This window comes from Anopheles gambiae, chromosome X (genome assembly GCF_943734735.2).
Source record: "Anopheles gambiae chromosome X, idAnoGambNW_F1_1, whole genome shotgun sequence".
Classification (NCBI taxonomy): Eukaryota; Metazoa; Arthropoda; class Insecta; order Diptera; family Culicidae; genus Anopheles; species Anopheles gambiae.
In genome coordinates, this window is record NC_064600.1 from 25,168,971 (window position 1) to 25,193,738 (window position 24,768).

The window sequence follows — 24,768 nt, forward strand, 5'->3', positions numbered from 1 at the left end:
TAGGCTTAGCAGTAGCAGAATTGTCCGTAGCAAGGACGCCAGTAGGAAGGTTTGAAGAAGAATCGGCCGTAGGTGTTCCGGTACTGGCAGATTTAGCAGCAGCCCGTGTGGTGACAGAAGCAGCAGGAATTTCGATCTTCTTTGACGCCGGATCCATGAAAACAACACAAGCTTAGTTTGCTTAGGTATAATAACGTGGTTTTCGTACTTCCTCGTCGCCAATTTGTTGTATTTCACTCGTATATTTGTACTTCTGTATCTTTTCCGTTTGTACGCTTCTCCCGACGCTGCACTTTTTTCCCGTTCCCCCTGTTGACAGCCGCTGTCAGCCAACCGCTACCAGGTTGGTCCATTTGGTGATGTTGACATTTCGATGGTTATGACACACATGTTACAGCAAAAATATACTTTATTTATCATAATTTTTGATTGAATTTAGTTCATTTCTGTAATTTAATACTTATTTGATGCAATTGGTGTAGAAAATTTGGTTATTTATCGGTAATTATTTTTCATTTGACAATTGATGGAGAAAATTGTACTGATTTGATATTTGAACTGTCAAAAATAAAAATTCGCGTAACTCGAATTTGCGTAACTCGAGTGTCGCGTAACTCGGGGAAAGACTGTAATAAGTTAGAACTTAAATTTAAAATAAAAGAATTATTAGCACTAAAACGTAGCACAGAGATGGTCGCGAGAGGGAAGGATATAGAGAGAAATAGCGATAGAACGAGAAGCCTATCGACAAGTGAGAGACTCGCAGCTCGCAGATCTCACGGTGAGATATCACACGGTGAGAAGAGATCAACAGAAAAGCGCGATTTCAAGAGAGGAGCGACTCGGTGAGATCGCATGTGAGAGCGGCAGGATGGAAACGAAACGCGAAAAGGCGATCAGTTTTTGGACGGACGTTGTTAACGCTAGGGTTATCACCAAGCAGACTGTGTGATAACAACACAGCAGTCAGAGCGCGGTATACATACATACGCGTTATATACGGGGCAACTATGGGCTTCGAACGACGAGATCCGTTCGCCGCGGTTGTCAGAAGGCGCTCACTTGGCGCTCAGTTTTAAAATAACGTACCATTGAGAGACTGTAAGAAGCGCGCGAAAGAATGAGTTCTACCTGCCGGGGTCGAACGTTCCCGTTTGTATAAGGAGAAATCCGCGAGGTTTTGCGCTGCGGATTTGGAACGAATGTTGTTTTCAATGAACGTTTTGCTTTAAATTTTGCTTTAAATGATTGAAGTGAATTGAACTTAGAGGTATGTAACATTTTAAAAATGTTTTGTGATCAATTTCCAATGAAATATATTTTCATCAGTTTTGAAAATGTATATAAAAAACATAAAATTTATCGGAATATAACTACACATACAAATATCTATAAAAATATAGTTCTATAAATACAATATGTATATATATATATATATATATATATATATATATATATATATATATATATATATATATATATATATATATATATATATATATATATATATATATATATATATATAACGTATATATATATATATATATATATATATATATATATATATATATATATATATATATATATATATATATATATATATATATATATATATATATATATATATATATATATATATATATATATATATATATATATATACATATTGTATTTATAGAACTATATTTTTATAGATATTTGTATGTGTAGTTATATTCCGATAAATTTTATGTTTTTTATATACATTTTCAAAACTGATGAAAATTTATTTCATTGGAAATTGATCACAAAACATTTTTAAAATGTTACATACCTCTAAGTTCAATTCACTTCAATCATTTAAAGCAAAATTTAAAGCAAAACGTTCATTGAAAACAACATTCGTTCCAAATCCGCAGCGCAAAACCTCGCGGATTTCTCCTTATACAAACGGGAACGTTCGACCCCGGCAGGTAGAACTCATTCTTTCGCGCGCTTCTTACAGTCTCTCAATGGTACGTTATTTTAAAACTGAGCGCCAAGTGAGCGCCTTCTGACAACCGCGGCGAACGGATCTCGTCGTTCGAAGCCCATAGTTGCCCCGTATATAACGCGTATGTATGTATACCGCGCTCTGACTGCTGTGTTGTTATCACACAGTCTGCTTGGTGATAACCCTAGCGTTAACAACGTCCGTCCAAAAACTGATCGCCTTTTCGCGTTTCGTTTCCATCCTGCCGCTCTCACATGCGATCTCACCGAGTCGCTCCTCTCTTGAAATCGCGCTTTTCTGTTGATCTCTTCTCACCGTGTGATATCTCACCGTGAGATCTGCGAGCTGCGAGTCTCTCACTTGTCGATAGGCTTCTCGTTCTATCGCTATTTCTCTCTATATCCTTCCCTCTCGCGACCATCTCTGTGCTACGTTTTAGTGCTAATAATTCTTTTATTTTAAATTTAAGTTCTAACTTATTACAGTCTTTCCCCGAGTTACGCGACACTCGAGTTACGCAAATTCGAGTTACGCGAATTTTTATTTTTGACAGTTCAAATATCAAATCAGTACAATTTTCTCCATCAATTGTCAAATGAAAAATAATTACCGATAAATAACCAAATTTTCTACACCAATTGCATCAAATAAGTATTAAATTACAGAAATGAACTAAATTCAATCAAAAATTATGATAAATAAAGTATATTTTTGCTGTAACATGTGTGTCATAACCATCGAAATGTCAACATCACCAAATGGACCAACCTGGTAGCGGTTGGCTGACAGCGGCTGTCAACAGGGGGAACGGGAAAAAAGTGCAGCGTCGGGAGAAGCGTACAAACGGAAAAGATACAGAAGTACAAATATACGAGTGAAATACAACAAATTGGCGACGAGGAAGTACGAAAACCACGTTATTATACCTAAGCAAACTAAGCTTGTGTTGTTTTCATGGATCCGGCGTCAAAGAAGATCGAAATTCCTGCTGCTTCTGTCACCACACGGGCTGCTGCTAAATCTGCCAGTACCGGAACACCTACGGCCGATTCTTCTTCAAACCTTCCTACTGGCGTCCTTGCTACGGACAATTCTGCTACTGCTAAGCCTATTTCTTCGAAAACTTCTACTAGAGGCCCTGTTACGGCCCATTCTGCTGCGGTAAAACCAAAGGCATCCAGTTCTACTACATCCAGCACATCGGTGCCCGGCTCAAGTGTGGGTGAAGGTACCGCTCTGTCTGTTTCGGTCCGGGGGATAACTACTGCTGTTACGAATATGTCTACAATGTTCTCATTTGAGCCGTTTGATCCAACAAACTGCAAAATCCAGAGATGGTTGAAAAGGTTGCAAATTGCCTTCAAAATCCATCGAGTTTCCGAAGAAGACAAACGTGATTACCTTCTCCATTATATGGGTGGTGCTACTTATGACGTGTTGTGCAACAAGTTAAAGAATGCAGAACCGCAAACTAAAACGTTCCAGGAAATTGTTTCCATTCTTCAAGAGCATTTCAACCCAAATCCTTTAGAAATTTTGGAAAATTTCAAGTTTGCAAATCGGAAGCAAGCTGAAAACGAAACACTGTCTACGTATCTAATGGAATTGGAGAAGCTATATATATATACGTTTGACGTTTGACGTTTAATTGTTCGGCCGCATTTCCGTCGCGCTCCGTGATTTTTCAATAATTCTCTTGTGTTTTCTGCGTCGCATCGCATTGTTGCCTTTTCTACGGACTATTAAACTGTTTAACATCATCGCTTCGTCTTGGCGAATTGTTTAGTCCTGCATCACAACTGTGGTTTCCTGCTGTTTTTTCCTGCTCGGCTTAGCAGTGTTGTGCTGTGATTACGCGTGATTTCGCGATGGCGGCTATTTGCTTCTCGTGTGCTGAACCGCTAGAGGCCACCGGCTGCATCATCAGTTGTGCATATTGTGACGCTACGTTCCACCGCGGCTGTTGCAAATTGCCCCCCGAGCTGATTGACGCAGTATTGTCCAATGTCGACCTGCACTGGAGCTGCATTGGCTGCACTAACATGCTTAAAAATCCGCGCTGCCGTTCCGTAAAAGAAATAGGCGCCCAGGTCGGTTTCCAAGCCGCCCTCAACTCAGCTGTAGCAGCTATTGGCAAGCTCGTTGAGCCTATTGTCGCCGAAGTTCGCAGTGGTTTTACCCTCCTTCAAACTGCATCCACGCCTCACAATCGGAACTCTGATCCTCGACCAGCTACTGGTAGAAAGCGGAGGCGTATAATCGAGGATTCGGCATCTCCTGGTGTAAACAAAATTGTAAACAGTCGCGGCAACACCCTTTGTGCCGCGTCATCGCCAAACGCATACACCAACACCACGATTGCCGTCCAGCCGGCACCTACACAACCGCATGAACTGGTGGGAACCGATCCGTTATCGTCACCGCTTCAAGCTGCACCTCGTGAGCCATTCACAGATAGGATCTGGATCCGCCTATCCCGCTTATCAACGGCCGTCACTGTGGAACAAGTGGTCGCTTCTGTAAAGCGTCGCTTAGCCACCGATGACGTTATAGCGTATTGCCTGCTGAGAAGAGGGGTTAGTGTGGACAGCATGAATTGGCTTTCATTCAAAGTGAGGGTCCCGGCTATCCTTCGAGATGCGGCACTCACACCATCCACCTGGCCCGTCGGTATCGGTGTACGTGAGTTTTTTCAATCCCGTCAACACGACCACCAAACCTCATCTCCTATAGCCACCCGAAACCGCTTTACTACACGCACACCAGCTACTAGTACTGAACACCGCTACACCACACGCACACCAACAACGACTCACCGTTTAGCCGCACGCACGTCTACTCCACCTGATCCTGAAACAACATCATCACAACAGTGTCACCCCCCGGTGAATGATACCTTGGAAGCACCCAACTCAACACTTGTTTCTGGACCGCCCCAAAACCACCGTGCTTCATCTCCGCACCTACACCAGTCTACAATCGATCGCTTTTTTCTCAACTAGACGAAGTTCCGCTCATTGCACGCAACAAACACGCCAAGCCTCATGCTCTGACAACGCAGCTCAATTGACTTACCGTTTACCCGCTTTATCCAACCGCCACAATGACAACGCTACCGCTGAGTATTTAAGCTGCTATTATCAAAACGTTAGAGGTTTGCGTACTAAAACAAAAGAATTTCACTTAGCTGTATCAGAGGCTGACTTCGATCTCATCGCACTCACGGAAACTTGGCTTGTTGACAACATTCCATCTGCTCTTCTCTTCAACAACAACTTCTCTGTTTACCGCTGTGATCGCTCTCTCAGCGGCTCTAGCTCTCGCGGTGGTGGTGTTTTGCTAGCCGTTTCTAACGCATACGAGTCGATAGAATTACCTTCCCGTGATCGTTCTCTCGAGTATATTTGTGTGCGCGTCGCCTGTAATAACGCACATCTGTACGTCATGGTAGTATACATTCCACCGCAGCTTAGCTCCGAGATATCGACTCTTCGCTCTCTACATGATTGTATCAGCAGCTTCACTCTCAGACTGAAGCCTTCGGATCTGCTGTTTGTTATTGGCGATTTCAATCAGCCTAGCATAAGCTGGTCCACAGCTGATCCTTCGTCCTCGCCAGCATACTCATCAATCACGCACTATGAACCAACTGCGCGCTCACTGGCCAACAACACCTTTGTGGATGGATTTAAATTTAACGGATTAGTGCAACTTAATCACATCAATAATTCACACGGACGCATGCTTGACCTGCTCTACGCTAACAATGCTGCAGCTAAATTGTGTTCGCCTGTCTTTCCAAGTGTTGTTCCGCTTGTACCTCTTGACTCCTACCATCCGGCGTTAGACTTCAATATACGTATTAACTCGTCGACCCGACGCAATTCGACGACTCGACAAAACTCGACGACAACCGCATTGTATCGTTATAACTTTGCTAAAGCTGACTATGTGAAACTGAACGACATGATATCAATGTTTAACAATAGCTTTCATTGTTCCAATTTTATTTCACTTGACGAAGCAGTATGTTCATTCTCGTCCTTCATGCTGCAAGCTTTTGTTGTATGCGTCCCAGTTCAGCGTCCTAAACCTAACCCCCCCTGGGCGGACCGCACACTCAAACGACTCAAACGTGTAAAAAGAGCTGCTTATCGTCACTACCAAACGCGCCGCTGCCAAAGATCTCGCTCGATCTACTTTGACACGCACTCTTTATACTGCAGCTATAACAGGTTTCGATATCGCAGATATTTGAGTAAAATTCAACGTAACCTCTGCAGGTGGCCTGACTCGTTTTGGCGCTTCTACAACAGCAAAACAAAATCCACGCATACACCGAAATCCATTACGTACAAAGGAGCAACAAGTGCCAACACTAATGAAATGTGCAATCTCTTCGCGGATCGCTTCGCAGATTGCTTCTCACCGGCCATGAATGATACCGATACCATTGATGCTGCTCTCGTCAACACTCCGGCTGGAGCAATTAACATGAGCACTCCTTTCATCGACAGTGAGATCGTTTTATCTGCCCTAGCGCAACTAAAGCCTTCCTTCGCTCCTGGACCCGACGGAATTCCTTCTACCGTGCTGAAACGCTGTCAAACGACGGTAGCACCTATCCTTGCAAAATTGTTCAATGCATCGCTAGCCAATGGCTACTTTCCCAAAGCGTGGAGGAAATCTTGGATGGTTCCTATTTACAAAAAGGGCGACAGGACAGATGCCATCAACTACCGGGGTATTACATCCTTGTGTGCCATTGCCAAGGTGTTCGAACTAGTGATATACAAAAATCTGCTACATGCATGCCGCAGCTACCTAAGTCCGTATCAACATGGGTTCGTGCCAAAAAAGTCGACTACCACGAACCTGGTTGAATTTGTAACCTATTGCACTAGTCAAATTGATGCCGGAGCTCAAGTCGATGCAATTTATACCGATCTAAAAGCAGCATTCGACTCTCTTCCGCACGCAATTCTTCTCGCTAAACTCGATAAGCTAGGAATTCCCAGCCCGCTCGTACAGTGGCTTAAGTCGTACCTAATTCATCGCACATACATCGTGAAAATTGATAAGCACATGTCCAAAGAAATAGTCAGCAGCTCGGGTGTGCCACAAGGAAGCAACATTGGCCCGCTTCTCTTCATATTGTTTATCAACGATGTTACCCTCGCTTTACCTCCCGACAGTATCAGTCTGTTTGCCGACGACGCAAAAATTTTTGCGCCTATTAACAACACAGGTGATTGTACATTCCTGCAAGACTGCATCGAAATTTTCTGTTCGTGGTGCAAGCGTAATGGACTGACTATCTGCATCGAGAAATGCTACTGTGTGTCTTTTAGTCGATGCAGGAGCCCAGTGACTGGGACCTACTTCATGGACGGCACTGCAGTTAATCGACAGAATCATGCCAAAGACCTGGGCGTTCTGCTTGACTCTAGTTTGAACTTTAAACAGCATATCGATGACGTTGTAGCCAGAGGAAATCAATTACTTGGCGTGGTTATCCGGACAACTAATGAATTCCGCAACCCCATGTGCATCAAAGCTGTGTACAACTGTATCGTTCGTTCGGTTCTGGAATATTCGTGCGTAGTCTGGAGCCCAACTACCGCTTCTTCAATTGCTCGAATTGAGGCGATTCAACGTAAGCTCACGAGATATGCCCTACGCCTACTTCCCTGGCAGGATCGCAATAATCTTCCTCCGTATGCTGCGCGGTGCCGTCTTCTAGGCCTTGAACCTCTTTCGGTCAGAAGACGCAATGCACAGTGTTCTTTCATCGCTGGATTGCTAAATGGCTCTATCGACTCATCGCCATTGTTGCATCGAGTCGACATCTATGCACCATCCCGAACACTTAGGTCTAGAGAAACTCTACGGCTCGCTCAACCCCGTTCCAGTGCTGGTCGGTCAGACCCTATGTTCCGCATGTCGGCTGTCTTCAACACTGTCTCGGATTGCTTCGACTTCGACATCTCAACTCAGTGCTTCAAGGAACGTCTCCGGCTTTTGCCGTGGCCGCAGTGAATTGCGATGCAAATCTTGTTTTTGCTATGTATTTTTTTTTTTTTATTGAACTGTTACATCTTAATTAGGCCATACGGCCCGTTGAAGATTAATAAATAATAATAATAATAATAATATATATGTATATATATATATATATATCTATATATATATATATATATATATATATATATATATATATATATATATATATATATATATATATATATATATATATATATATATATATATATATATATATATATATATATATATATATATATATATATATATATATATATATATATATATATATATATATATATATATATATATATATATATATATAATTATGTTTACGATAGCCCGGAGTAAGTTTTAAAAAAACATTACTGGGGATCTTTATTTGCGAACTGCTAAACTAAGACTAAAGCTAACTTCTGGATTCGGTACTATTTAGCTAGGCTGGTGTTTTCGGTGCTGCCAGGTTTGCCGGTCACGTTGTCGTCCACGTTTATGATGATCATGTTGCCTCGATCCGTCTGAACATACGACACCACACCTGGTCGTGGGAACCTGCTTCCAGTGGAGTTCCCGTTGGAACTTGACTCCGCGCGTGGAGTAACATCGATGGCTCGCTTGCGACCGTTTTCTTACTCAGCACCTGTATCATAGCGCGTAGCGCATGTGTACATAACTCCTCCCTCCTTAAACGTCGAGCGTCCTCGATCGACTTACCGACGTTTGCAGTGGGATGATGTTGTGAATAGCTTCGGTAGACATTTTCTTCTCTGCATGTTTGGTTTTGTGTTTGTAGATGCAAAATGCAGTTATAAGAAAGCCTGTTAGAACAACAATTAATATCCCTCCTGCAATTGTATGCGTGCGTAAGCGGAGTGTTATTGTATGGAGTTGATGTATGTTACTAATATGCATTGTGTGCAGATCTTGTATACTTGGCTTGTTAAGAGTTATTTCTGTTTTGCTGCCAGTTAAGGGTATGAAGTAGTCTTCTTGGTCTAGCACATCAATATGCGCAGTAAATGTGCTATTTAAGATTTTTACGGTGCAATTGCCGGTTTCAATTAGTGTGGGTACTGCTATTATTTGGCTGTTTGAACATGAATCAATGACTGGCACTCCAAGGGTGGTATCGATTAGAATGACTCCTGGTTTCATTTCTCGTATTATCGTATGCTCGGAGCTCGTGGTGGTGGTACATTTAGATGGATGATTTCTGATGATATTTGAGATACACTTGTCGTTTAGCGGTTGTGGGTTGTTGCAAATCGTGCACTCCTCGTTAACATTGAAAATGGTGTTTTTATGTTTGGCTACAAATTTTACATCCGTCTCTTCTTCTATGTCTTCTACAGTTGTACAATATTATCAATGTTCAGGATAAGATTTACTTGTTCTATTTCAGTTTTTACGATTATTCATTTGATCTGATCTGATCTTTTATCTGATTATTCATTTAATTTTCGAATTTTTTTTTTTTTTTTTTTTTTTTTTTAGAGTTTGTGTAATTTTGTTCACTGATTTTTCTATTTCGGAATTAATTCTAACTTGAGCGTTAATGTTGGATATGGTTTTGTTTTCTGAATGTTCTAAATTCTGAATGTTCTAAGTGTTTTCTGATCTGCGGTTTCCTGCATTTATTATGCCTCTCTTTTGTTTTCTAGGTCTTATATTTCCTCATTTTTTTTATAAGCTAATAGGATTTTATAGTCTAAGGTGTCCTTAAGATGGTTGGTTAGGCTAATATTATTGGCTAAATTCTGAATATAGTTAAGGTTAGTCTCTATAAATTGTTACTGTTATAAGTTTTGAATTTGTTAAAACTATTATGAGGAAATGAATCATTCCAAATTTCATTTTTAGTTTTTTTATAGTATTCAGCTGTGATTTCCGTAAGGATGAGAAAGAATTTAAATGGTATGTTAGGTTTTTCGTTTCCTTTTCAATTTTGATTTATGAATTTTTCTTCCATTTCGGTCTAAAATATTTGTAACTAGGTTATCGAAAACTTTCGTTTCACGATACCTTTCTTCGTGTTTTAAATTATTTCTTTTCCTTTCGAAGATCGTGTCATTGTCTTTGAATAGTTCTGGTTCTTCTCGCGTTTTGTTTAATTTTTCTATGTATTTGGATTTTTTTTCTTTTTGTTTTGTGGCATACACTCTATAAAGTTCCTCTTTTTGTTTAATTCTTTCTTGAAGGTCCTCAGGGATAGGATCTTCGTTTTTGAATCCGAAAAATAGTTCTTTAGGGGATATGTTTGTTTGAGAGTGTATAGAATCATTGTAAATTGAGACTGCCAAATTAATTTTTGAAGTAGTTGATAGATTTTTTGTAGAATCTCGTAGTGAGATTATGTTGTGTAATTCTCTTATTGTTCTATGGACAATTTCAATTGTTCCATTTGAAGAGGATTGACCAACACTTGTATAATGGAATTCTACATTATTTTCTTCAAGAAATTGTTTGATTGTGGTGGATTTAAACGAACATTCTTGGTCCATTACAAGCAAACAAGGTCTTCCAACGTTAGCAAAGAATTGGGTTAGTGCTTTTAGTATATGTATAGCGTTTCTTGATTGTAAAGGAATCGCCATGGTTAGTCTTGAGAACTTATCGCAAAGGGTTAGAAAATGTTTATCACTAATTATAAAGATGTCCATATGAACGATTTCCAAAGGTTTTTTAGGAGTGGCAGTAATTTGATATTTTTGTTTATATGGGCGTCTTTCATATTTAGCTTTTTGACATATTTTGCAAATGTTAATAAATTTAGTAATTTTAGTTTTCATGTTTGGAAAATAATATTTTCTAGCAATATGTAGTTTGGTCTCAATAATTCCTCTATGGTTTGCATTATGTTGTCGTTCAATAATCAAATCTTGGTCAATTTCATCAGTTACATCTTCTAAAATTGTTTTTGTCCAAAATAGTTTGATCGATTTTGCGCGAGAGAAATAGTTTTTGTAGATAATTTGTAAGTTTTGTAAGATTTTTTCGCTGCAACAAATGCCAGTAACACATTTGGGAGATGCATATTCTTTGATTATGTTGATCAACATAGCTGGTCCAAAAAGAGGTGTTTTTATTGTTATTCTATGATAATTTCCGAAAAGTGTAATTGCTTCTCGAGAATCATTATTATTTTCTTCTAGTATTATTTGATTTCTAAATTCATTTAGTGGTTTTTCAGTTGCTGGGATGAATTCGTCATCATTAGTATCTGCTGAGTGTTGCGTCATAGTGTCAGTATTGTTAGAAGCAGTATTTGCATTTAATTCGGATGTTAAAGCAGGGTTTTCCGTTATGCGGGATAGTGCATCTGCATTTCCATTAAGAGTACCTTTTTTATACTTAATTTCAAATTCGAATTCTTCCAAGGCCAGTTTCCAATGAAGAAGTCTTCTATTTAAATCATTTTTCTGTCTTAGCCAAACAAGAGGTTTGTGGTCAGTTCTTATTTCAAAAACTGTTCCGAAAATGTACGGTCGGAAATGCTTGGTTGCCCAAACAATGGCGAGTAGCTCTTTTTCGGTAGCTGAATAGTTGCACTCTGTTTCGTTAAGCGTTCTAGAAGCGTAAGCGATTGGGTGTTCCTTACCATCTTCGAATTTTTGTGAAAGTACAGCGCCAAGGGCGAAGTCACTTGCGTCTGTTTCTAAAATGAATTTTCTGCTAAAATCAGGATATTTTAAAATTGGATCAGTAGTGAGCATTTGTTTACAATCATTGAAACAATTTATAAATTCGTCATTATGTGTTATTTTAGAACCTTTCTTAAGACATTTTGTGAGAGGTTTGGTCAGTTTTGAAAAATCTTTTATGAATTTTCTGTAATAACCAAGGATTCCTAAGAAGCCTTTAATGTGGGTTGTTGTTTTTAGTATGGGCCAATGCAATATTTTTTCTATTTTGTTTGGATTGGGTTTGATGCCATCTTGAGTTACGATGTGTCCTAAGAATTCACACTCTTTTCTTAAAAATTCACATTTGTCTAATTGAACCTTTAAATTTGATTCAATTAATTTTTTCAACACTTTATTCAAATTGTCCAAATGTTGTTGGAGTGATTTACCAAAAATAATAATATCATCTAGATATACGAGACAGTTTCTTCCTACAAGGTCACCTAAAATATTATTCATGGCCCGTTGAAAAGTAGCAGGTGCGTTTTTCAAGCCAAAGGGCATTCGTATAAACTCGAAGTGTCCTTTTTCTGTGCTAAAAGCTGTTTTTGGTCTATCCTTTTTATCAACTTCAATTTGATGAAAACCGGATTTTAAATCAAGTGTAGTGAAGTACATGCTTCTACCTAACTTGTCCAAAATTTCTTCTATATTGGGAATTGGGTATCGATCATCGATCGTTTTTTCATTCAATTTTCTATAGTCAACCACGATGCGCCATTTCTCTTTTCCACTTGCATCTGATTTTTTAGGGACTATCCAGATTGGGGATGTCCATGGGGATATAGAATGTTGGATAATACCGTCAGCAATCATTTCTTCGATTTGCCTATTCACTTCTGCTTTATGAATATTGGGGTATCTATAAGTTTTTGTGTGAATGGGTATATCGTCTTTAGTTTTTATTCGATGTCTAATAGCGGTGGTGCATGAAAGTTTTTCTTTTTCTTGATGGATGATGCCTAGATTTTGTTTAAGAATTTCGAAAAGTTTATGTTTTTCTTCTTTGTTTAAATGATCGGTGCGAATTAAATTTTCGAGATTTGCTATGTAATTTTGCGGATGGTCATTATATGGGTGTGTGCTCATGTGATTTATTTCGATCATTTTGTCTAATTCATATGTTTTTGCTGGTTTAGTCCAATGAAATGTTAATGTGTCGCCGTAATTCCTGGCAAGAACTTTAGCATATCCTTGTTTTGCTTTATAAACGCCTGAAGGAATTATTGCATCTTTTATTTGAATGTCTTTTGGAAGAAAAATGTTTCCTTTTGTTTGAGAAACAGGAAGCTTTATAATTTGAGAATTATTAGCATTTAATGTAATTGAAGGGGGTTCTAATGTTCTTATTTCTAAGTCGATTGTACGATCGGGTAGAATGAGTTTATGATTTTTTGTATCAATTAGTGTTTCCATATCGGAGAGTGATTCGTATCCGAGTATTCCGTCAAAATAATTATGACATTTGAAAAGGTAAAATTTTAATTTTTTATCTAGAATGGTTATGAATGTGCATTCTTGTGATTTGAACTTACCATTTTTATTTTTTATGGTGATTGTTTCGCATTTCACTCTTTGAGTTAGTGGAACTAATTCTGGATTTAAAAAGTTTTTGTTCGCTCCGCTGTCTACTAAGAGTTTGATGTTTGAGCCATTTAATTTTGTTGTGTAAAAGGGTAGTCCGTTAATTGCGTTTAACTCGGTGGGTTTAAGTTTGCAGTAATTTGAAAATTTACATCTTCTTCATTATCGGTTTCTTCGTCTGAATCGGATTCTTCTGATATTGTTTTTCCGTCATCTTCTTCGGCTGTATGCGAGAAAATTTTGTTTCTCATATTGGACCGTAAGGATTGATCGACGTCCATGGGAACAATTTTTGTACGATCTGATGATGGTTTCATGTTATTGAATGGTCTATTTTCAAGGTGTTTAGGTTGTGAAAATTTATTATCCCTTTTTACATTTTTATCGACATTAGGATGTTTTTCGAACCCATTATTGGTGTTTGATTTAGTTCTTTCGGCATTTTGGAATCTGCATAGAAAGGCATAAGCTGATTCCAAGTCTTCTGGTTGTGCGGTTTGTGCATATCCAAAATATGTTTTGCTCAGACCATTTATGAACGCAGCGAGGCATTCTTGTTCTAAAAACAGGTTAATTGCATCCTAATATGAAGCGTATACCGTATTTTGTCTTGCTACTGATTTCATATTGATCAAAATTTCTTTTGTTTTTCTATAGTGAAGACTCAAAGATTCGTTTTGTTTTAGGTTCCACAGTTGTGTTTGATACGTTGCGATGTTGTTTCGATCGCCATAAACGTTCTGCAAAATATCTGCGACTTCATCAAAAGTAGTAGGGTTTCCGTTCACACAAATAGTGTCACGTGCTTTGCCCTCTATCTTATTAATTACGGTCTGTTCGTAGACACTGAATATTTCTGGTGCCACATTGTTTCTGAAGAGGTCTAGTGTTTTTTTAACTGTTGTTAACCAACCGATTAACTGTTTTTTGTTTCCGTCGAATCCGGGAATGACCCTAATTGGATCCGGGATACGAAAATAGTCAGCACTGCGACTCGAGGTCGTTGGCTGTTGTTGTTGTTGGAAGCGTTGTAAACTATCGTTTTCCGCTTGGAGTGTGTTAACGCGTTCCTCTAACGAGCGCATAGATTCAATCAATGCGTGTATATTTTGTTCCATTTTCACTGGAATTTTCTTGTCCTTAGTGAAGTTCAAAGAACGAACTTTTGGGAAAGGGGTATATTTTGGCATTCAATGATAAAAATTGTTTGTTGCCTACCGCCTTTTTATTATAAGAGTAGGGGAACTTATGCTTTAGGATGTAACTCACCTTTTTATCCACGTGTCGGGAAATTAGAGTTTTCCGTTACCTGTCCTTTGCTTTGTCCTTCCTCTTCTTCTTCGGTCGCTCGTTGTCCACGGATTGGGTCAGCGATTGTCCTTCCTTTTCTTCCTTGGTCGCTCGTTGTCCACGGATTGGGTCAGCGATTGTCCTTCCTTTTCTTCTTTGGTCACTCGTTGTCCACGGGTTGGGTCAGCGATTGTCCTGCGTTGATTAGTTTACCCAGTAACGCTGGCTGGGGAGTCTTGCCACTAGCTTTTGTTCGAATGTTCTCTTCCAATTCTAAATAGTTGAAACCAACCGTTCGTGCACTTGTTCTTACACTTTATGAAATAATGAAATTCACGCGATCGTCACGAGTCAACCACGGATCGGGCGATGGAGCAAAGTCCGGGCGATACACAGATTTATTTCCGTTATTTCACTGCACTGTACTTGAACACTTGTCACTGAACGTGAATTGGGCCTAGCCGACTGCGCCAATTATGTTTACGATAGCCCGGAGTAAGTTTTAAAAAAACATTACTGGGGATCTTTATTTGCGAACTGCTAAACTAAGACTAAAGCTAACTTCTGGATTCGGTACTATTTAGCTAGGCTGGTGTTTTCGGTGCTGCCAGGTTTGCCGGTCACGTTGTCGTCCACGTTTATGATGATCATGTTGCCTCGATCCGTCTGAACATACGACACCACACCTGGTCGTGGGAACCTGCTTCCAGTGGAGTTCCCGTTGGAACTTGACTCCGCGCGTGGAGTAACATCGATGGCTCGCTTGCGACCGTTTTCTTACTCAGCACCTGTATCATAGCGCGTAGCGCATGTGTACATAACTATATATATATATATATATATATATATATATATATATATATATATATATATATATATATATATATATATATATATATATATATATATATATATATATATATATATATATGTGTATAGATATATTTTTTTGTTTTTTTTTCAAGAAAGTGAGTAAAGCTGCCTTATAATTGATAACAAACCATCCAATAATGATGTATCGAATGAAATCCAATACCAACGGCAAAAAAATTCAAAATTCAAAACATAACTATCCTTAAATCGTAGATATAAACGTCTTTTAATGCTTGACAGTTGTATCTCATGATTCTCATTCTCTCATGAGCGTCGAACGGATTTCGTCGTTCGAAGCCGGTACTCGCCCCGATAGATTTGAGGTGTGCGGTGCAAACTCACGAACCAGAGCGCGGACTTATTACTGGAGAGAGGCCGCGTGTTTTTTGACAGATAAAAACATAGAGGATAATTGTACCTATAGTGGTGGTAGTACCAATAGTGGTGGTATTGCACTAAAAAGCGGTTTATACAAGTAATTACGTTATTTACGTTAGTGTAAAATGTTCTTTAGCCTTTAACAAAGGTTTTAAAAGTTAAATGGGGCCATTCCTTTACTTAGTGACCGAAAAATCCATTATTTTGTGAAATGTGTCAACATTTTTCCAAAATCCTTAGGATTTCATAACGAAACTCATTTTTCTGTTAACGTTCTAAACGACCACATAACCACGCAATTAATAGTTTTTCATCATAACTGTTATGTAATGTTATTTTTTTACTAAAATTATTTGCCCTTTTACCATATTTATGCATTTTTAAGTGTTTTTTACCATAGTGCCATTAAAGGTACACCAAACAGGCATGTTCCTATAGTGGTTATAGTTATAAAATCAATAAAAACAGGTCGTTTTAGATATTTTCGAGGATATTTTTGACATGTCGTACTGTTTTCACTAAAATAAGCAACAGAAATGAGTTTTATGTAGGTAATTTACCAAAAACAGGCCAAAATTCGCTTGTATGGCTGAATGAAAAATTGATTTCAAATCAAGCACACTCTTCCGGGTGTAGGTTGACGACAGGTGTGATGCAGTACTTTTGTCAATAGTTTAATTGATCAAATTTATACATTGTTTTACGATCAAATTACGGAAGAAACCAATATTATGGCAGTAATCCTTCATATTCATACGAAAACAGCTTCGAAACTAAATTTCATTGATATTATACACTGTTTTTGATGCATCTTTGTTTACCACCACTATAGGAACACAATACGACGACTATAGGAACCATACCACCATTATAGGTACAACGAAGCAGTCACAAAAATATGTATTTTTTCGTAAATTCGATGTGTTTTATGGTAAAAATGGTTGTGATTGCGAAGATAAAACATATTCCAATTGCTATGTGTTAAAATATACAGAAATTGTCCTTCCTGACACTTTAAATCCATTGAAACACAACGGTACCACTACAAATTGCACCACTATTGGTACATTTACCCTAGATAGCGAAGAAATCAAGTGAATAAAAACGAGAATATAAAAACAGAATAAGACACACATTTAGTTACAGTTTTATTTAATAACCAAAAATTCCGAAAGCAGTATCCTGCGCAATCATTGGTCCTTCGAACCGGATTTCTGGACATAAAGAAACTGTACAATTTTGTGTATCGAGGTTCTTAACCTCAATCACGCGTTGCGTAAGTGAAGTGAAACACATGCTTCTAATACACTCTGTATTGTAGAAAAAAAAGTCTGCTGAATATTTGCTGGTTGGTGAGATGGCTACAGAAACGAAGAAAACCCAAGCGACGATTGTGACGCTGCGATCCCGAGCCCAGATGCGAGCAACAGAAGAGTTTATTAACGGGTTCAACGAGGAGAAGGCGAATCAACTGGCAGAGAGGTTATCCAATTTGGAAGCAGTTTGGAAGGCGTATGAAGCGGCTCAGTTGAAGCTGGAATCGTTCGAGGAAGATGATAAGCAGCTGAACGAATTGTTCGACGCACGGAACGTGTTTTATGACAGGTATTGTGCAGTTAAGGGTTTTTAACGTCACGTAAAACCATGGCAGTCTCTGATCTGGATGCCACGGATACGGCTAAAGGCACAAATCTGGCTAATTTACGTCTACCTAAGCTGGATTTGCCAACTTTCGATGGTAACACGACGGATTGGCTCAGTTTTAAGGATCGATTTGTGTCCATGATCGATGAGGCAGAGGACATGCCTTCCGTAATGAAGCTGCAGTGCTTGTTGTCAGTGCTAAAGGGTGAAGTGTCAAAACGTTTCCAGCACGTGCAGCTTACAGCCAACAATTCCAGCATAACATGGCAAGCGCTATTAGATAGGTATGATAACAAAAGGGGACTAAAGCGTGAATATTTCAAGGCCCTGCATGCCATTCTGCCGATGAAGGGCGAGTCGACTGAAGAGTTACGCCGGGTTTTCGATGAATTTACTAGGCTGACCCAAGGAATGAGTGCGTTGAAAGAGCCCATAGGACAATGGGATACACCGCTGTGCAATCTGTTGTTCTATAAGTTGGATGGTAGAACCTTATTGGCTTGGGAAGAGTATACTAGTAAGGATCAGGAAGATTTGTATACCAAGTTGCAAGAGTTTTTACAAAGACGGCTGAGAATCCTTAGTGCAACAGTTCAATCAACCTATGAAGTATCAAGATCGAGTGTGGGCAAGGTAGCCGGCGTGAAGCAGCATAAGGGTATCGTGTGTGTTAGCACCGTGCCACCCGCTATCCTCCGCTGTTATGCATGTGCACAACAACCCCAAGCGCCACAGATTAAGCTTAAACGACTGGGAAATTGAATATCCATAAAAAAAATGAAAGTTCCACAGCTTCATTGGTTTGATCAATAGATGGCGTATTACAACTCATCATTATATTGCTATCCTTTTCTTGCAATGTGTTTCGACAAGTTTCATCTTATCATGACCTATATAGCCTTCTAACTTTCCGAGCAAAAATCTAGAATGAATGGTCGTGTGGTCAGATACGTGGGTATCAACACCAACTAGCATTACTCAAATCTCACTTGCTTCAATGCTGGTGGTTTCGGTTGGAGTTTAGTATTTAAACAAGCGTATTGCCGTTCTAGTTCTAGCGATGCATAACTTCAATGCGAAACCATACAACAGTACAGAGGAAACGAGAAAGCTCTCCTCCAAGCGATGAAGCTCAGCTGGTTGGGGTATCCCACCAACAGAGAGCGCCACCAGCTTTTTTGCTATTTTTAGAATGCATGAGTCATTTGCCGTCTGCTAAACGAAGTCTGTCTATATTCCGTTTAGGTAGAGAACTTGAGTCGTTTAGAAGCCGTTTAGTGGTCGTTTAGTGGATTTGTGGCACTTGGGACACTACTTACATCAATGTGAAATGTTTAAAGGAATGCAAGTAGCTCAACGTGAGGAGGTTATCACATCGAATAAGCTGTGTCGGAATTGTTTTCGGATTGGACATATAGCCCTGCGATGTAATTCGAAATTTAAATGCCACAAGTGTCATCAGCGCCACCACACACTCTTACATGTCGATCCGATTGTGCAAAATCCATCTCCAGATAACATTGTGGTATACTGCCGCATCGGGAAATACTATTGTTCTACTACAAACCGCGTTGGTACAGGTGATAGATGATAGTGGAAGAATGTTTGATGCAAGAGCATTGTTGGACTCTGCTTCGATGTCCAATTTCATCTCGACGGCTCTTGCAAATCGTTAAACTAATCGCAAATGTTCTGCTAGCGTGTCTATTATAGGTATTGGCCAACGAGAAAATCATATTCATGAAGCAGTAGATGTGATCGTGGCATCCAAGATGCAGCAATTCAGCACAAAGCTAAATTTTCTCGTTTTAGATTCACATACCGCACAGCTTCCAACTATGGAGGTGAATACAAATGAATGGAAGATTGAAGGATTAGTACTAGCCGATCCATTCTTTTACAAGCCAGGCCAGATTGATCTAGTTATCGGTGGAGAAGCATTCTGGGCCATTCACATGAACGAACGAATCGGTGTTGGGTCTGATAAGCCAGTATTTGTGAATACTAAGTTTGGATGGACAGTTGCTGGATCGACTTCAGCAACAAGCCAGAATCGTCACGTGTCAACAAATGCAGTTGTGCGTCAGGACACGTTAGAATCGACCATCCGGCGATTCTGGGAGATAGATGCTTTACCATCCTCATCCTCGGCTTCAGACGAAGATCCATGCGAGACATTCTTCTCCGAAACTACTTCTCGCAACAACGAAGGAAGATTAGTTGTCAGATTGCCGAAAGTAAAAACATCAAGAATCAGTCTAGGGGAGTCCAAAAGTATAGCACAAAGAAGATTCTTCAACACCGAACGTAGACTACAGAAGAATCCTGAGGTAAACGAGCAATATCGAATGTTCCTAAAGCAATACGAAGAGTTGGGACACATGGAATTACTTGCAGAGCCTGTAGATGATAGTATGGTCCATTGTTACTTACCGCATCATCCATTGTTGAAGGAGTCCAGTTCAACGACGAAAGTAAGAGTAGTTTTTGACGCGTCGTGTAAAACTACATCAGGGTACTTCTTAAATGATGCGCTTCAAGTTGGTCCAACTGTTCAAGTAGATCTTTTCTCGCTGATTGTTCATTTCCGGACTCATCGAATCGCTATTAGTGCAGATGTCGAAAAATTGTATCGACAGGTTATGGTACATGTTGATGATCAGCCATTACTGAGAATTGTAAGCACAAGCCATCACGAACAATTTCTATGTCGACGACTTTCTATCTGGTGCTAATGATGAGGAGTCTGCTGCTACGTTGCAGAAAAACGTATCCAACTTATTACAACAGTATGGGTTTGTTCTAAGAAAGTGGGCATCGAACTCGAAACGCGTCCTAGACGATATCGCAGATGAAGAGTTAGCAACCCCACGTTGTCACAATCTAGGAACTGATCCTGCTATCACTACTCTGGGACTTGTATGGTTCCCTGGAAGCGATAATTTCAGCTACAATTTCAAGAATGTCGCATTGCCTCCAACTATTACCAAACGCACACTTCTATCAGCTGTTGCTAAAATATTTGACCCTCTGGGGCTGGTTGGACCTGTTGTGTGTAAGTTACTAATGTAACAGGCTTGGACATCTATCGACCCAATTACTGGTAAACCTATTGATTGGGATGTTAATCTTCCAACGAAACTGCAACATGCTTGGAAGGCCCTTCAACAAACGATTCATATTATGCAGAATTTAAACATTCCACGCTACGTTTTTGGGAATGAAGGTTTAGACAAATGCGAATTGCATATATTTGGCGATGCCTCCAAAAAGGCTTACGGTTCATGTTGCTACATACGTGCTCCTTCAGAGTCAGGGGTTTCAATTCATCTACTAGTGGCAAAGTCTAAATTGGCTCCTGTTAAAACTCATCATTCCATCGCCAGGCTTGAATTGTGTGCTGCATTATTGAGTGTGCAACTTTATGGCAAAATATCGACTGCATTAAGATTCAATCCTACGAAGATTATATTTTGCAGCGATTCTACCACAGTTTTGCATTGGTTAAACGCATCACCATGTCGATGGAAGACATTCGTAGCAAATCGTACTACACAAATATTAGACGCTACGAACATTAACCAATGGAAACATATATCGGGGATTGATAATCCAGCAGATTATATCTCCCGAGGTTTAGATCCAACGGATCTATTAGACGCGGAGAGATGGTGGTTTGGACCATCATGGCTTTCTTTACCAGATGATCAATGGCCAGCAGGTCATTTCACTCCTTGCGAGAATGCCGACATACTAGAAGAACGTCGTAAAACAACCATGTTGGCATTAGCAGTCGTTGCAGCAACATTCTCTGATGAATTATTTGCCAAATATTCATCATATACTAAGCTTCGACGCGTTTTTGCATACTGTTGACGGTTGCTAGTTAAAACGAAACATCGTAAAGGAGCGAAGGTCTGTGTAGAATTTCCTGAAGATACTAATCCCAAATGGTTATCGACAGCGGAATTACATCTCGCAGAAGTCAACTTATGTTTATTACATCAACAACAAATGTTCCCAGACGAACTACATGCTTTGACGAATGGAAGCTTTATCTCACGATCATAGCAGTTGAGGTGGGTTAACCCAGTATTAGGAAAAGATGGATTAATTCGGGTCGGCGGACGACTTAATTTAGCAAACTTTCCATTGTGCACAAAAAACCCAATCGTGTTGTCAGCGAAACATCGATTGACGGTTATGCTGGTTGAAGCTTGTCACAAAAGGCAACTACATGCGGGCCCACAACAAATGCTCGCCTCGTTAAGACAACGGTTCTGGATCATAGGTGCAAGAAATTTGATTCGATCGGTGTATCATCGATGCGTTACATGCTTTAAGAAACATCCAACATTTATTAATCAGACCGTTGCCGACCTACCCAGCAGCAGAGTGGTTCCAGCGCCTCCGTTTTCAATTTCAGGAGTGGACTACTGTGGACCCTTTTATGTAAAATTTGGAACACGGAAGACAATACCACGGGAGGTATACTTATCAATCTTTGTCTGTTTTGCGACGCGAGCAGTACATATCGAAGTAGTTAGCGATTTAACTACCCAAGCCTTTATTGCCGCGCTACAGAGATTCATCTCACGTCGTGGAAGGGTCAAGGAGCTACATTCAGACAACGGCAAGCATTTAAGGGTGCAGCAAATCTTCTCCATCAACTATATGTACAATTGAAAACCGATCCCAAATCGCGAGAGATTATTTTCAACTGGTGTGCTGTGAACGAGATACCATGGAAGTTCATTCCACCGCGAGCTCCTCATTTTGGTGGGCTTTGGGAAGCCGCGGTAAAATCAGCAAAGCAACATCTACTTAAGGAGTTAGGATCGTCAACACTGCTTTACGATGACTTCTTGACGCTATGTGCACGTGTGGAAATGTGCCTCAATTCGCGACCACTCACTCCTATCCCCAATTCACCTGATGATCTCGACGTATTAACTCCGGGCCATTTCATCACTGGATCTAACTTTTAAATGGTGCCCGAGGTAGACGTCAAGCACATTCCGGATAATCGCTTAACACACTGGGGGCATACGCAAAGGCTAATGCAATCGATTTGGGCAAGATGGTACCCAGAGTACCTCCAGCAACTTCAAGTCAGAGCTACAAAGGTATGTAAACCACCAGTTAAGATAGAGATAGGACGAGTCGTAATTCTAAAGGAAGATCATGTTCCACCGGGCCAATGGCCACTTGCAAAGATAGTAGCGCTTCATCCAGGCAAGGACAATATAGTGCGAGTTGTTTCATTAAAAACGCCAGATGGAAAAACAATTACTCGCCCAGTCGTCAGGATAGCATTACTCCCTATAAATGAGTAGTATTAAAATAACATTGTTATTTCAAGGTAGCCGGGATGTTAACACTAGGGTTATCACCCAGCAGACTGTGTGATAACAACACAGCAGTCAGAGCGCGGTATACATACATACGCGTTATATAGATTTGAGGTGTGCGGTGCAAACTCACGAACCAGAGCGCGGACTTATTACTGGAGAGAGGCCGCGTGTTTTTTGACAGATAAAAACATATAGATAGCGAAGAAATCAAGTGAATAAAAACGAGAATATAAAAACAGAGTAAGACACACATTTAGTTACAGTTTTATTTAATAACCAGAAATTCCGAAAGCAGTATCCTGCGCAATCAGACGTAGTGAAGGAGAGTCTCAATAAAGGAGTGTTTCAGAAAACTACAAGTGGCGTATTGAAGGATGTTTAGAAACAACGATGACAAGGGCTGCGGTTACGACAATGGCGCAAACCACGCTGCCAAATTCTAAGTATGACAAGTTTTGTTAAAACATTGACTTAATTTTGTAAATGAATCTGATGTGCGGATCAAACGAAGATAGATATGTGTTATGTGTGAACGATTGTTATTTAGTCGAAATACAAGAATATATATATATATATATATATATATATATATATATATATATATATATATATATATATATATATATATATATATATATATATATATATATATATATATATATATATATATATATATATATATATATATATATTCTATATATATATATATATATATATATATATATATATTCGTCACTTGTTACTCATAGCGGCTGGTTGTGCTTTCTCACTCTGCTATTTCCAAGTTGATTTTTACCGCGATTTTCTTGGTGTTTAAGTGCTTGAACTGTTTTAGTTCGGTTAATTTGCACTCGCGCGTTCACGTATCACAAATTTGTGCGGCACCTGTGAATTGTACGGTTCAACAAATAAACATTGCGATCCGCCTGCAGTTGTTGTGACCACTCACTGTGCAGTTGAACTTTGGTCTATTTTGCGATGGCGTCCGTGATCTGTAAGAAATGTGAAGGTGCTATTAGCAACGATCCAATTCCGTGCTTCGGTCTGTGTGAACACTATTATCACGATAAGTGCATTGGACTTTCAACCCCGCTCCTGCGTGATTTTAAGAAGTCACAACATATATTCTGGGCTTGCGCGGATTGTGCTCAGCGTTTGCGGGCCGTTGACACTTTACGCTTCTCGCACGGCCTTTCTCGTGATGCTGCCTACCTGTTGGAATCGTTGCAGTCCGATTTCCGCGATACCTCACGTTCTGTGCAGGCGACATCAGCTGGCTTGCGACTTGAACTTTCCTCTTCACTGGATTGTTTTAGAAACGAGATAGCTTTGATGAAACAGGAATCAGCATCATAAATTCGTTCCGTGAAAGATTTCATCGACTCACTTACTGCTTCTCACTCAATGGAACGTAACTACTCACAGGCTCCACTACTCACAACGCTTGATGAAGTTAAGCATGGCATCAAGGGGCTTGATCTCATGCACCGTGAGTTTCTCACTTCCTTCAACTCACTAATGAACAAGCTCAACTCTCATCTTGCCACGCATACTACAAAATAGAGTGCTCACCATTCCGCGATTCCTGCTACGCACTCAACGACCACGAATCCAGTTGCGGCCTCTAAGCTCACCCATCAAGCTGTTGGTGAGAATCCTTCCAAACGTCGATTGATGGATCGCTCTCCCGACTCGTCGCCTACTAATAACGTTACACGCGCTATGCTGTCATCGGGTACAGGGTTGTCCTACAACAATATTACGACCGTTCCTGAACGCCCACCACGTACTTGGGTCTTTATCTCCCGTATTGCTCCTGATACTCCGATTGAAGCGATCCGCGAAATGGCCTGTTCTAACATAGGGACAGACGACATCTTGGTATACAGCCTTGTACGACGCGACCGGGATCTTTCTACGCTCTCCTACGTATCTTTTAAAATTGGTG